The sequence below is a fragment of the Haliaeetus albicilla genome, chromosome W (genome assembly GCF_947461875.1).
Source record: "Haliaeetus albicilla chromosome W, bHalAlb1.1, whole genome shotgun sequence".
Taxonomy (NCBI): Eukaryota; Metazoa; Chordata; class Aves; order Accipitriformes; family Accipitridae; genus Haliaeetus; species Haliaeetus albicilla.
This window is the reverse complement of record NC_091515.1, coordinates 33,077,170-33,093,273: the sequence shown is the minus strand read 5'-3', so window position 1 is coordinate 33,093,273 and position 16,104 is coordinate 33,077,170. Positions and strand designations below refer to the sequence as shown.

At 47.9% G+C, this 16,104-nt stretch overlaps 1 protein-coding gene across 1 annotated transcript in view; it reads right to left on the bottom strand.

Annotated features, from left to right (window-relative positions):
- GOLPH3 (golgi phosphoprotein 3) overlaps positions 1 to 16,104 on the bottom strand; it is a 115,551-nt gene that overhangs the window by 40,074 nt on the left and 59,373 nt on the right. The window lies entirely within an intron of this gene.

The window sequence follows — 16,104 nt, the reverse complement described above, 5'->3', positions numbered from 1 at the left end:
CAGGGGGATGGGACAGGGGAATGGGGGTTATGGTCAGTTCATCACACGTTGTCTCTTGCTGCTCCTTCCTCCTCAGGAGAAGGACTCCTCACACTCTTCCTCTGCTCCAGCGTGGGGTCCCTCCCACTAGAGACAATCCTGCACAGACTTCTCCAACGTGAGTCCTTTCTACGGGCTGCAGTTCTCCATGAACTGATCTAGCATGGGTCCCTTCCACAGGGTGCAGTCCTTCAGGAGCAAACTGGTCAAGCATGGTTCCTCCACAGGGTCAAAAGGACCACCAGAAAACCTGCTCCAGCGTGGGCTTCCCACGGGGTCACAGCCTCCTTCAGGCATCCACCTGTCTCCAGCATGGGGTCCTCCACAGGCTGCAGGTGGATATCTGCTCCACTATGGACCTCCATGGATTGCAGGGGGACAGCCTGCCTCACCATGCTCTTCGCCACAGGCTGCAGGGGAATCTCTGCTCCAGTGCTTGGAGCACCTCTTCCCCCTCCTTCACAAACCTCGCATTGTGGTTTAACCCCAGCCAGCAACTAAGCACCATGCAGCCACTCACTCGCTTCCCCCCTACTCAGCGGGATGGGGGAGAGAATCAGAAGGAAAAAGGTAAAACTCGTTGGTTGAGATAAGAACGGCTTAAAAGAACAGAAAGGAAGAAACTAATAATTATAATAATAATAATAAAATTACAATAATAATAATAAAATAATTGCAATAAACAAAACAAGTGATGCACAATGCAATTGCTCACCACTTCACAACCGATGCCCAGTTAGTTCCCGAGCAGCGATCCCTCCCTGCCCAACTCCCCCCAGTTTATATACTAGGCATGACGTCACATGGTATGGAATACCCCTTTGGCCACTTTGGGTCAGCTGTCCTGGCTGTGTCCCCTCCCAACTTCTTGTGCCCCTCCAGCCTTCTTGCTGGCTGGGCATGAGAAGCTGAAAAATCCTTGACTTGGTAGAAACATTACTTAGCAACAACTGAAAACATCAGTGTGTTATCAACATTCTTCTCATACTAAATCCAAAACATAACACTATACCAGCTACTAGGAAGAAAATTAACTCTATCCCAGCTGAAACCAGGACAGTATCCTCCCCTTATTCCATACCATTTACATCATGCTCAGGTCCCATACTTTCCAATACATACCAATTAATAACCATCACCTTTCCTGTCCTTTGAGATAGATATAGATATAGATATACACAAACACACAGACACGGAGGGATATCATTCCCTTAGTCTATGGGCCATCCCTATAAAACGTCTGTTGAGTTCATTTCGTCCATAATGTTGGGCTCCACCTGTCATAACAGTCTTTCTGGACAGGAAGAATGGTGTGAAGTCCTCTCAGTCAGCAGAGCAGGATTGGGCTTCGGTACCGTGTGGCAAGCGGGTGACATTGGACGCAGCAGGAGGATGGTGTGTAGTGTTGGATTGTTGCATGCTTGTGATGGTCTGACAAATTAGAGTCAATGTCTCAAACATTCATTATAGAACTTTGGTGGAGAAAACGGCCTGCTGGAGTTTTGTGAACAGGACAATGTGGCCGGAGGAGAGGGCCCCACAGAGGGTGGGACTGCACTTCTCCAAAGCCGCAATTCCTTATCTTAAGTGACCAGGAGAAGGAGCACAGCATATGTGCCTGGAGGAGGAGGCCCCACGGAAGATGGGACTGTGCTACTATCTTAAGCGGTCATGCCAGCAGAACAAGAGAGGCAACTCCACAATGACACACACCCCCCCCCAAAGCTCACCGACCGATTCCAGGAATGGGACTGCACATGTCGAGACAATCGACTAACACACTATAAAAGAAGGGAGAACGAGTTCTCAGTGCACGCCCTCCAGAACTGGATATCTACGCTGGCTGGACCAACACTGCACCCAGGACTGGTGAAACCCTTCTCTTCTTTCTTTCTTTCGCTCTTTCTCTCTCTCCCTCTTTTCCTTCTCTCTTTTCCACAGTCCCTGCACCTCATCCTTTGAAACATAAACCGTTGACCAAGTCTGAGACTAGGAGTGGATCTAGCCGCCCCTGGGCTCCTCTTTGAGAAGGAGTCCAGAAAGGAAGGGGGTCTGCTCTGAACCTCGTGACTCAGTGGGAGGGCTCTCCTTCTGATAAATTTTGTGTTCCTTTTTCCATTTATTTTTCTACACCTCCCTTCTCTTTTCAAACAGTGGCTTAACGACATGTTGCAAGGTTCATATTGATAAGTTCACTTGTACTTGGGCAAGGTTAGATAGGTTGAATAAATGTTGATTGTTGTTTGAACTCCCCTGGTGTCGTTTCACCTTAACTCTGACAAAGGAAATCAACGAACCTGAGTCGCTCCAAATTTGGGACGCGACAATGCTGAAGTCAGTTCTGGTTCCATCACTACTGTGCTTTGCTCAGTTTTATCAAAGCTCGTTCTTGCTTGGCCCAAGTGATTCTTACTGAAATAACATGGATATAACATGTTACAGTTCCAGTAATGATAACATACAGTGGCAGGGTTATATAGCAACTAACATCATACAATTTAATTCATTGGCTATTCTCACATAAATTCAAACCCCCTTGAGGCACACATCGGACTTCCCCATCCTTTCACATCACCCACCAAGCGCGCCCAGGTCCTTGAGCAAAAGCAATCCCATGAATGGGTTTGCCTTTGCCTGAGGCAGGAGTAACCCAGACTGTCTTCCCTAACATACTCTACATGCACATTACAGGGACTTTATCCCCTTCTACAGTATGTAAAAGTTTTGACTGGGCAGGGCCACCCCGATTGGCAGATCCTCTGGTGTTGACTAACCAGGTGGTCTTTGCAAAATGTGTATCCCAATGTTTGAAGGTTCCACCACCCATTGCTCCCAATGTAGTCTTTAACAGTCCATTGTACCGTTCAATTTTTCCAGAGGCTGGTGCATGATAGGGGATATGATACACCCACTCAATGCCATGCTCTTTGGCCCAGGTGTCTATGAGGTTGTTTCGAAAATGAGTCCTGTTGCCTGACTCAATTCTTTCTGGGGTACTGTGTCGCCATAAGACTTGCTTTTCAAGGCCCAGGATAATGTTCTGGGCAGTGGCGTGGGGCACAGGATATGTTTCCAGCCACCCAGTGGTTGCTTCCACCATTGTAAGCACATGGCACTTGCCTTGGCGGGTTTGTGGGAGTGTGATATAGTCAATCTGCCAGGCTTCCCCATATTTATATTTCAGCCATCGCCCTCCATACCACAGGGGCTTTAACCGCTTGGCTTGCTTAATTGCAGCACAGGTTTCACATTCATGGATAACCTGTGCGATAGTGTCCATGGTCAAGTCCACCCCTCGATCATGAGCCCATCTATATGTTGCATCTCTCCCCTGATGGCCTGAAGTATCATGGGCCCACTGAGCCATAAATAGCTCACCCTTATGTTGCCAGTCCAGGTCCACCTGAGCCACTTCAATCTTGGCAGCCTGATCCACCTGTTCGTTGTTTCGATGTTCTTCAGTGGCCCAACTCTTGGGTACGTGAGCATCTACGTGATGTACTTTGACAACCCGATTCTCTAGCCGGGACGCAATATCTTGCCACAGTGCGGCAGCCCAGATGGGTTTACCTCTGCGCTGCCAGTTGCTCTGCTTCCATTGCTGTAACCACCCCCACAGGGCATTTGCCACCATCCATGAGTCAGTATAGAGATAGAGCACTGGCCACTTCTCTCTTTCAGCAATGTCTAACGCTAGCCGGATGGCTTTCACCTCTGCAAACTGACTTGATTCACTTTCTCCGTCAGCAGTTTCTGTCACTTGTCGTGTAGGACTCCATACAGCAGCCTTCCACCTGCGATGCTTTCCCACGATGCGACAGGACCCGTCAGTGAACAGGGCATATTGCCTCTCATTTTCTGGCAGTTTATTATACAGTGGGGCCTCTTCAGCACGCATCACCTCCTCCTCCTCTGGCGACATTCCAAAATCTTTGCCTTCTGGCCAGTCCATTATCACTTCCAAAATTCCTGGGTGACTGGGGTTTCCTATGTGAGTCTGTTGTGTGATCAGTGCGACCCACCTACTCCACGTGGCATCAGTTGCATGATGTGTAGAAGGGAACTTCCCTTTGAACATCCGACCCAGAACCGGCAGTTGGGATGCTAAGAGGAGCTGTGTTTCAGTACCAACCACTTCTGAGGCAGCTTGAACTCCTTCATATGCTGCCAATATCTCTTTTTCAGTTGGAGTATAGCGAGACTCGGATCCTCGATATCCCCGACTCCAAAACCCCAGGGGTCGGCCTTCGGTCTCCACTCTCCACTTCACATTTGCGCTGGCCATATGGGACTACTAAAGGGTGAGCGAGTCTTGCTGATCACTCCTTGGGTCTCCAGTCGACGAATCAGCTTGTGGATGGGAATCAGGGAGTCTCGGTTGCTGCGATATTGCTGCCGGTGCACCGTCGTGGTAGCAATTGGCACTTGTTGTTCTTCAACCCTCAGCAACCCCACAACCGAAGGGTCCTCAGAGAGACTGGGCAAGGTGGACAGCTGTTCAATTTCCTCCGTCTCCAAGGCAGCTATACCAAAGGCCCAACGGTACCCCTTCGGGTCCTTAAAATACCCCCTCCTGAGGTAGTCTGTGCCAAGGATACACGGAGCCTCTGGACCAGTCACAATGGGGTGTTTCTGCCATTCATTCCCAGTTAGGCTTACTTCAGCCTCCAATACAGTTCACTGTTGGGATCCCCCTGTCACACCAGAGATACGGATGAGTTCTGCCCCTTTATCACTTGATGGCATTAGGGTACACTGTGTGCCGGTGTCTACTAGAGCCTTGTACTCCTGTGGGTCTAACATGCCAGGCCATCGAATCCACACAGTCCAAAAGACCCGGTTATCCCTTTTCCTCCACCTGGCTGGAGGCAGGGCCCCTCTAATTCTGGTCAGAGTATCCATTACTCACTTCTCGTAAAATTGACTTAGAAGTCCCTTCAAGAGGATCAGGAGTAAGATCAGCCCTTCTACTCTGTTTGGAAACTGGAGTGGCATTTTTCCTGGTAGAATCCCCTTTTGTGGTGGTTTTTCCTTGCAACTCATGTACCCATGTATCTAGGGCTAAGGTAGGTTTTCCATCCAACTTCCTCGTGTCATCTCCGTGGTCATGCAGGTAAAACCACAGGGCACCTCGTGGTGTGTACCTTCTATATCCTCTCTCTTGGGCAGAGGAACGCTCACTCCTAATAGCTGAGACATTGGTCCTTACAAGTGGGGAGTGGGGCACATCCTCTTTGAATTGTTGGAAATCCTGGGACAGCTTCTCCACAGCTGCAATGCAGGCTTGTAGGGAGGAGGAGAGATTTTCTTCATACAGCCGGAGTTGGCAAGCCATTTCATCCACCGTCGGTGCCTCTTCGTCTTTCCAGGTCAGTACTGCCAGTGGGTTGGCATAGGACGATGGTGCGCTCCGTACAAACTTCCACCACATGGGTCGTGCGCACTGGACTTCGTCTGGATCTTTGGGTAATTGTGCATTGTCCGGCTCATAATAAATTGTCGCTAGCATGGCTAATTCCCTCAAATATTGGATACCTCTCTCCATGGTGGTCCACTTGCCTGGTTAACATATAACATCTTCCTTGAAGGGGTACCTTTCCTTCACGCTTGACAGGAGTCGCCTCCAGAGGCTGAGGGCTTATGTCCCTTTTCCAATTGCCTTGTCAATGCCACCTTCCCTGGAAAGCGATCCCAGCTGCTTGGCTTCCCTACCTTCTAATTCCAGGCTACTAGCCCCATTGTCCCAGCATCAGAGCAGCCAGGTGATAAGCAGCAGCCAGCTGGAATCTTTTCGTATATCCCTCAGGTCACTCAGGGATAGGGACCGGGTGATTACCTCTGGTTCTGCCTCTTCCTCCTGTTCCCGTGATGGCCCTGGTTCATTTTCATCCTTCGCTAAGCAAACTGATTTTTTTTTTTATATTTCTTCTTCTGTATGGGGCAACTGATACTGGCACAGGTTGGTTCGCTGGTTCAGCTGCAGTGCCTGTCGCGGGGGTTGGAGTGGCCGCAGTGCCTGTCGCCGGGGTCGGAGTGGCCGCAGTGCCTGTCTCCTTGTTCTTAAACGCAGGGACCTTCTCTTCCCCTTGAGGGTACTGAGTGGCGTTGAACAGGGCTCAATAGGCATGGGCCAGGCCCCAGCACATGGCAGTGATTTGTGTCTCCCTGGAATTGTCGGGGTGACAGCATACTTTTTCCAAATGTTGTACTAGTTTTTCAGGATTCTGCACTTGTTCAAGGGTGAAGTTCCAAAACACTGGAGGTGCCCACTGCCCTAGGCATTTGCCCATGCTACCCCACACCCCCTGCCACTCATCATTATCCAGCCTCGGGGCAGATCTCTGGGTGATCTTCTTAAACAGTTGTTTAACCCTAAACAAGACCTGAACCACATTCAGGAACATGCTAGTTCCTAGCAATAGGACCATGCTGGTTTCAACATTGCAAGGGTATTCAAAGTTTTCATTTTTCTCAAATGCCATTGTAATCAGACTGGAGGAGAAGGGGAAGGGGAAGAAAGGTGCCTCACCCATAAATTGGCTCTTGGAGGAGGAAAGGTAAAGGGTGTAATTATTAATAGTTTCCCACAGATGGCACCCAAAGTATAGAGGTGACGACAATGACGAGTGCAAATACCAGATTAGTCCCACGACCGATAACTTTGTCATACCATAAGCCAGTATTACACAGTACATCAAAGCGAAAACCTAAATCCACCTCCCACGGATGATAAGCAGCAGCACAGGGACTATATACAGCAAGTGAGGTGATACATAACAGAACTCTAAAAACAAGCAGCACAACTCTAACAGCCCATAAATCGACATTGTGACCAGTGACTATTAAACCAATATAATTGTCCTGGTTTCAGCTGGGATGTAGTTAGCTGTCTTCCTAGTAGCTGGTACAGTGCTATGTTTTGAGTTCAGTGTGTGAAGAATGTTGATAACACTGATGTTTTCAGTTGTTGCTCAGTAGTGTTTAGACTAGAGTCAAGGATTTTTCAGCTTCTCATGCCCAGCCAGGGCACCTGACCCAAACTGGCCAACAGTGTATTCCATACCATGGGACGTCCCATCTAGTTTAGGAACTGGGAAGTAGGGGGCAGGGAATCGCTGCTCGGGGACTGGCTGGGTGTCGGTCGGCGGGTGGTGAGCAATTGCCCTGCGCATCATTTGTACATTCCAATCCTTTTATTACTACTGTTGTCATTTTATTAGTGTTATCATTATCATTATTAGTCTCTTCTTTTCTGTTCTATTAAACCGTTCTTATCTCAACCCACGAGTTTTACTTCTTTTCCTGATTTTCTCCCCCATCCCACTGGATGGGGGGGGAGTGAGTGAGCGGCTGCGTGGTGCTTAGTTGCTGGCTGGGGTTAAACCACGACAGTCCTTTTTGGCACCCAACGTGGGGCACGAAGGGTTGAGATAACGACAAACGTGACCAGAGCTTGTTAAAACAAATTTGTCCTAAGCATTCATTATGTTGATTTATGTATTCTTAGAGTTGTTGCTCTGGTTTTTAAGGCTCTGTTATGTATCACCTCGCTTGCTGTATGTAGTTCCTCTTCTACTGCTTATCATCCGTGGGAGGTGGATTAAGGTTTTCGCTTTGATGTATGGTATAACTCTGGTTTATGGTATGATAAAGTCATCGGCTGTGGGATTAATCCGGTATTTGCACTTAGCATTGTCACCTTTATACTGTGGGAGCCATCTGTGGGAAACTATTAATAATTATACCATTTACCTTTCCTCCATGGAAAACCAGTCTGTGGGTGGGGTACCTTTCTTCCCCTCTCCTTTCTCCTTCGGTCCAGTTACAATGGTGTTTGAGAATTTTGAAAAATTTGAATACTCCTGGAATGTTGGGACTAGCACGGTCCTAGCCCTACTGCTAGGAATTAGCATACTTCTGAATGTGGTTCAGCTCTCGTTTAAGGTTAAACAGCTATTTAAAAAGATCACCCAGAGATGTGCCCCAAGGCTGGATAATTATGAGTGGCAGGGTGTGTGGGGTAGTATGGGCAAATACCTAGAAAAGTGGGCACCTCCGATGTTTTGGAAATTCACCCCTGAACAAGTGCAGGATCCAGAAGAACTAGTAAAATATTTGGAAAAGGTATGCTGTCACCCCGGCAGCTCCAGAGAGATACAAATCACTGCAACGTGCTGGGGCCTGGCCCATGCCTATCGAGCCCTGTTCGACACCACTCAGTACCCTCAAGGGGAAGAGAAAGTCTCTGGACCTAACAACAAAATGGTGAGCACCGCGGCTACCCAAACCTTGGCAACGGGCGCTGCGGCCCCTCCAGCCCCGGCAAGGAGCATTGCAGGCACCCAGACCTTGGCGACAGGCATCGCGACCCCTCCAGCCCCGGCGACAAGAACTCGGGCTACCCAAACCTCAACAACAGGCACTGCAGCCCCTCCAGCCCCAGCAATGAGTACAGCAGCCACCCAAACCTCAGCAACGGGCACTGCAGTCCCTCCAGCCCCAGTGACGAGCACTGCTGCTACCCAAACCTCGGTGACAGACACTGCGGTTATCCAAAACCCGGTGAGTGATACTGCAACTGAACCAGCGGACCAACCTGCACCAGCATCAGTTGCCCCTGTACAGAAAAAGAAATATACAAAAAAATCAGTTCGCTTAGCAAAGGATGAAGATGAACCAGGGTCATCACGGGAACCGGAGGAAGAGGCAGAACCAGAGGTAATAACCCGGTCCCTATCCTTGAGTGAGCTGCGGGATCTGCGAAAAGACTTTGGCCGCCGTATAGGTGAGCATATTATCACCTGGCTCCTCCGATGCTGGGACAATGGGGCTAATAGCTTGGAATTAGAAGGTAGGGAAGCCAAGCAGCTGGGATCGCTTGCCAGGGAAGGTGGCATTGACAAGGCAATTGGAAGAGGGACACAAGCCCTCAGCCTCTGGAGGCGACTCCTGTCAAGTGTGAAGGAAAGGTACCCCTTTAAGGAAGATGTTATATGTCAATCAAGCAAGTGGACCACCATGGAAAAAGGTATTCAATATCTGAGGGAATTAGCTGTGCTAGAGACGATCCATCATGACCCGGACAACCCACAATTACCCAAAGATCCAGACGAAGTCCAATGCACACGACCCATGTGGCGGAAGTTTGTACGGAGCGCACCATCATCCTATGCCAACGCACTGGCAATAATGGCCTGGAAGGATGAAGAGGCACCGACAGTGGAGGAAGTGGCTCGCCAACTCCATCAATACGAAGAAAATCTCTCCTCCTCCCTACAAGCCTGCATTGCAGCTGTGGAGAAGCTGTCCCAGGATTTCCAGCAATTCAAAGAGGATATGTCCTACTCCACACGTGTAAGGACCAATGTCTCAGCTATTAGGAGTGAGCGCTCCTCTTCCCAAGAGAGAGAATATAGAAGGTACACACCGCGAGGTGCCCTGTGGTTTTACCTATGTGATCAGGGAGAGGACATGAGGAAATGGGACGGAAAACCTACCTCGGTCCTAAATGCACGGGTACGTGAACTGCGAGGAAAAACCACCACAAAAGGGGATTCTACCAGGAAAAATGCCGCTCCAGTTTCCAAACACAGTAGAAGGGCTGATTTCATTTCCGATCCTCTTGAAGGGACTTCTGAGCCAATTTTACGAGAAGTGAATACTGAATACTCTGACCAGAATTAGAGGGGCCCTGCCTCCAGCCAGGTGGAGGAAAGGGATAACCGGGTCTATTGGACTGTGTGCATTCGATGGCCTGGCACGTCAGACCCACAGGAGTATAAGGCTCTAGTAGACACCGGTGCACAGTGCACTCTAATGCCATCAAGTTATAAAGGGACAGAATCCATTTGTATTTCTGGTGTGACAGGGGGATCCCAAGAATTAACTGTATTGGAAGCTGAAGTAAGCCTAACTGGAAATGAATGGCAGAAACACCCCATTGTGACTGGTCCAGAGGCTCTGTGTATCCTTGGCATAGACTATCTCAGGAGGGGGTATTTTAAGGACCCGAAGGGGTATCGATGGGCTTTCGGTATAGCTGCCTTGGAGACGGAGGGCACTGAACAGCTGTCTACCCTGCCTGGTCTCTCTCAAGACCCTTCGATTGTGGGGTTGCTGAAGGTTGAAGAACAACAAGTGCCAATTGCTACCACGATGGTGCACCGGCGGCAATATCGCACCAACCGAGACTCTCTGATTCCCATCCACAAGTTGATTCGCCAACTGGAGAGCCAAGGAGTGATCAGCAAAACCCGCTCACCCTTTAATAGTCCCATATGGCCAGTGCCGAAGTCTAATGGGGAATGGAGACTAACAGTTGACTATCGCGGCCTGAATGCAGTTACACCACCGCTGAGTGCTGCCGTTCCAGATATGCTAGAACTTCAATACGAGCTAGAGTCAAAGGCAGCCAAGTGGTATACCACAATGGACATTGCTAATGCGTTTTTCTCAATCCCTCTAGCAGCAGAGGGTCATCCACAATTTGCCTTTACTTGGAGAGGTGTCCAGTACACTTGGAATCGATTGCCCCAGGGGTGGAAACACAGCCCCACCATTTGCCATGGACTAATCCAGACTGCACTGGAAAAAGGTGAAGCTCCGGAACACCTGCAATACATTGATGACATCATCGTATGGGGCAACACAGCAGAAGAAGTCTTTGAGAAAGGGAAGAAAATAATCCAAATCCTTCTGAAGGCTGGTTTTGCCATAAAAGAAAGTAAGGTCAAGGGACCTGCACAGGAGATCCAGTTTTTGGGAATAAAATGGCAAGATGGACGTCGTCAGATCCCAATGGATGTGATTAATAAAATAGCAGCTATGTCTCCCCCGACTAATAAAAAGGACACACAGGCCTTCTTAGGTGTCGTGGGGTTTTGGAGAATGCATATTCCAAATTACAGTTTGATTGTAAGCCCTCTCTATCAAGTGACCCGGAAGAAGAATGATTTTAAATGGGGCCCTGAACAACAACAAGCCTTTGAACAAATTAAGCGGGAGATTGTTCATGCAGTAGCCCTTGGACCAGTCCGGGCAGGTCAAGATGTTAAAAATGTGCTCTATACCGCAGCTGGGGAGAATGGCCCTACCTGGAGCCTTTGGCAGAAAGCACCTGGGGAGACCCGAGGCCGACCCCTGGGGTTTTGGAGTCAAGGATATCGAGGATCCGAGGCTCGCTATACTCCAACTGAAAAAGAGATATTGGCAGCATAAGAAGGAGTTCAAGCTGCCTCAGAAGTGGTTGGTACTGAGACACAGCTCCTCTTAGCACCCCGACTGCCAGTGCTGGGCTGGATGTTCAAAGGGAGGGTCTCTTCTACACATCACGCGACTGACGCCACGTGGAGTAAGTGGATCGCACTGATCACACAACGGGCTCGCATAGGAAACCCCAGTCGCCCAGGAATTTTAGAAGTAATCACGGACTGGCCAGAAGGCAAAGATTTTGGAATGTCACCAGAGGAGGAGGTGGCACGTGCTGAAGAAGCCCCGCTGTATAATAAACTGCCAGAGAATGAGAGGCAATATGCCCTGTTCACTGACGGATCCTGTCGCGTTGTGGGAAAACATCGAAGGTGGAAGGCTGCTGTATGGAGTCCTACACGACAAGTTGCAGAAACTGCTGAAGGAGAGGGTGAATCGAGTCAGTTTGCAGAGGTGAAAGCCATCCAGCTAGCATTAGATATTGCTGAAAGAGAAAAGTGGCCAGTGCTCTATCTCTATACTGACTCATGGATGGTGGCAAATGCCCTGTGGGGGTGGTTACAGCAATGGAAGCAGAGCAACTGGCAGCGCAGAGGTAAACCCATTTGGGCTGCCACACTGTGGCAAGATATTGCATCCCAGCTAGAGAATCTGGTTGTAAAAGTACGTCATGTAGATGCTCACGTACCCAAGGGTCTGGCCACTGAAGAACATCGAAACAACGAACAGGTGGATCAGGCTGCCAAGATTGAAGTGTCTCAGGTGGACCTGGACTGGCAACATAAGGGTGAGCTATTTATGGCTCAGTGGGCCCATGATACTTCAGGCCATCAGGGGAGAGATGCAACATATAGATGGGCTCGAGATCGAGGGGTGGACCTGACCATGGACACTATCGCGCAGGTCATCCATGAATGTGAAACATGTGCTGCAATTAAGCAAGCCAAGCGGTTAAAGCCCCTGTGGTATGGAGGGCGATGGCTGAAATATAAATATGGGGAAGCCTGGCAGATTGACTATATCACACTCCCACAAACTCGCCAAGGCAAGCGCCATGTGCTTACAATGGTGGAAGCAACCACCGGATGGCTGGAAACATATTCTGTACCCCATGCCACTGCCCGGAACACTATCCTGGGCCTTGAGAAGCAGGTCTTGTGGCGACATGGCACCCCAGAAAGAATTGAGTCAGACAATGGGACTCATTTCCGAAACAACCTCATAGACACCTGGGCCAAAGAGCATGGCATTGAGTGGGTGTATCATATCCCCTATCATGCACCAGCCTCTGGGAAAATTGAGCGATACAATGGACTGTTAAAGACTACATTGAGAGCAATGGGGGGCGGAACTTTCAAACATTGGGATACACATTTAGCAAAAGCCACCTGGTTAGTCAACACCAGAGGATCTGCCAATCGGAGTGGCCCTGCCCAATCAGAATTTTTACATACTGTAGAAGGGGATAAAGTCCCTGTAGTGCACATGAAAAACATGTTAGGGAAAACAGTCTGGGTTACTCCTGCCTCAGGCAAAGGTAAACCCATTTGTGGGATTGCTTTTGCTCAAGGGCCTGGGTGCACTTGGTGGGTGATGCGAAAAGATGGAGAAGTCCGATGTGTGCCTCAAGGGGATTTGATTTTAGGTGAAAATAGCCAGAATTAAACTGTATGATATTAGTTGCTATATAACCCTGCTACTGTATGTTATCATTACTATAATTGTTATATGCTATATCCATAGTACTATAGTAAGAATCACTTGGATCAAGCAAGAAAGAACTGTGATAAAACTGAGCAAAGCGCAGTAGAGGTGGAACCAGAACTGACTCCAGCATGCAACAATCCAACGGTGCACACCATCCTCCTGCTGCGCCAAATGTCATCTGCTCTTCACACCGCACTGAAGCCCAATTCTGCTCTACCGACTGAGAGGACTTTGCACCATCCCTCCTGCCCAGACAGACTGGTATGACAGATGGAGCCCAGAGTCAGAAACTAAATGAACTCAACAAACATTTTATGAACATAAAGAACTAAAGAACTGATATCTCTGTGTGTGTATACTTATATATATATATATATATATATATCATTGTTCATATGTCTCAAAGGGATGGAAAGGTGGTGATGATTGATCAGAATGTAACTAAAGGTATGGGAACTGAGCATGACGTCAATGGTATAGAATAAGGGGTGGATACTGTCCTGGTTTCAGCTGGGATGTAGTTAGCTGTCTTCCTAGTAGCTGGTACAGTGCTATGTTTTGAGTTCAGTATGTGAAGAATGTTGATAACACTGATGTTTTCAGTTGTTGCTCAGTAGTGTTTAGACTAGAGTCAAGGATTTTTCAGCTTCTCATGCCCAGCCAGGGCACCTGACCCAAACTGGCCAACAGTGTATTCCATACCATGGGACGTCCCATCTAGTTTAGGAACTGGGAAGTGGGGGCAGGGAATCGCCGCTCGGGGACTGGCTGGGTGTCGGTCGGCGGGTGGTGAGCAATTGCCCTGCGCATCATTTGTACATTTCAATCCTTTTATTACTACTGTTGTCATTTTATTAGTGTTATCATTATCATTATTAGTCTCTTCTTTTCTGTTCTATTAAATCGTTCTTATCTCAACCCAGGAGTTTTACTTCTTTTCCTGATTTTCTCCCCCATCCCACTGGATGGGGGGGGAGTGAGTGAGCGGCTGCGTGGTGCTTAGTTGCTGGCTGGGGTTAAACCACGACAATAATGAATGCTTGTAACAAATTTGTTTTAACAAGCTCTGGTCAGGTCTGTCATTATCTCAAGCCTTCGTGCCCCACGTTGGGCGCCAAAATGGACTGTCGTGGTGTGCTGGTGCATTTCTTCCCCCTCTCCAGGCTGATTTACTAACTCAGGAAGTCTCGCTAGGCCTTAGCATAAGTGTAATGAGTCGGGCAGTTAAGCAACCCTTGACTGTGCCAGGAACTCTTACACAGCTAAGACAGGGATATATGCTGTGTGTGTCAAGGACTCCTGCTGCCCAGCAGAGGCGGGGGATAGGAGTAGAGATAGCCACCTCTCTCTCATAACAACCTTGAGACATTAGTTCTCCCCTGACAATCTTGGAGCATCCCACATCTGTGTTTTAAGTTATTCTCAGACAGCCTTAGACCTTTCCTTATCTGCACATGAAATGGTACCAGCGCATCTGGGATTCCAGCAATTTGTTGATGACTAAAGTCAATCATCTCCCGAACCTATAAACAGTGGTACTAAGTGAGGCCCTTTGAGCTCTCCTGGACTGCAGCAGGCTGTGACCAGCATCTCCCTCTGAGTGGGACGCCTCTCGGAGCCCGCAAAACTTTCCTGTTTGCGAAAATCAGAGGTCTGTCGCTGAAAGCTGACGTGACCTGGGCTGATACTCTCTGCTCCTTGAGGCTCGGCCCTTTGCTCATTGAGCAAGATGCCGAAGCATTTGACGTGAATATTTTCACTGACTTCAAGGGGAATTTTTAACAATTATACCTCTTTTTCTCTCTCTTTTACTCTCTTATATGTATACCTCTTAGTGTCTTTATGCATGCGCGTGTACTAACCTGAATAGTTTATAGTAAGTATATTATAGCAAGTATATTGTAAGTTATTACTTTCAAATTTATACTTAAATTACGGTCATGAATTTTATTCAACTGTGAATGAATTTTAGGCTGCTATTATACTCATAATCCCTTTAGATATAAACCATTGACCAAGTCTGGGACTAGGAGTCGATCCAGCCGCACCTAGACTCCGACAGGAGTTTAGAAAGCAAGGGGGCCTTCTCTGAACCTCGTGACTCAACAGGAGGGTTTCCCCTACCCTTTTACTCTATTAGACATAAACCGTTACCCAAGCCTGAGACTAGGAGTCGATCCAGCCACACCTAGACTCTGACAGGAGTTTAGAAAGCAAGGGGGTCTTCTCTGAACCTTGTGACTCAACAGGAGGGTCTCCCCTACATTTCCACATTCTCAATCTTTGCACAAATCACAAGAAATTAACTCTAACTCAATTTTTCTTTGCATATTCCTCTTTTTTTAACTTATTACATTTTCGGTCCCTATATACATAAGTTTAGTCTGATTCTAACTTAATTTTCCTGAGTGCATTTCATCCATGTACTAAGTAGAGTGAACCTTGCCAATGAATTCTGTGAAGTCACACTTTTATATAAGTTTTTATTAAATCATTTTCCTATTGCTAAGACAATTGGAGGTGATTCTTTAAGCAATCTGAACCCCTCTCTCCTCCCCCGCAACAAATTGGCGTAGTTGGCAGGATGGCAAGTAGTATCACTGATTGCTTACTAAAACAAGGAATTAGTCCGAGTCCCAAATTTTCTGATGAATGGGTTCATGATAACTGCCATGACTGGAAATCCATGGAAGAAGAGCTGAAGTCAGCCAGGGGCAATGTAAAGGATGGAAAATGAAAGGGAATAATTTGCAAAATGTTAGGCACCTGCTTAGAAGCAGCCTATCAGTTTAGGAATAAAAGTGAAAAAGACCTAAAGGAAGAAATGGAAGGCAGAAAAGCAGCTGAATTAATACTATCCTTGAAAATTGAGCAGCTGCAGAAACAGTTACAGGAAGAAAAAGAGAAAAAAACAGAAGTTAGAGGAAAAGGTTGAAATGATGCTTATGGAAGCTCCCCATCCCCTTGACATCATACAAATTAGAAAACTAATTGTATCCCCTGAAAAATGGGATGGAAACATATGGGGCAACTCTGATGCTAACTATGCAAACCAAAATAATCCTCCATTACCCCCCTGAATACGAGGCCAGGCCCATCATAAAAACAGAGGAAACCACTGGACCTTGGGGTGGAGCAGGGGATCGTACT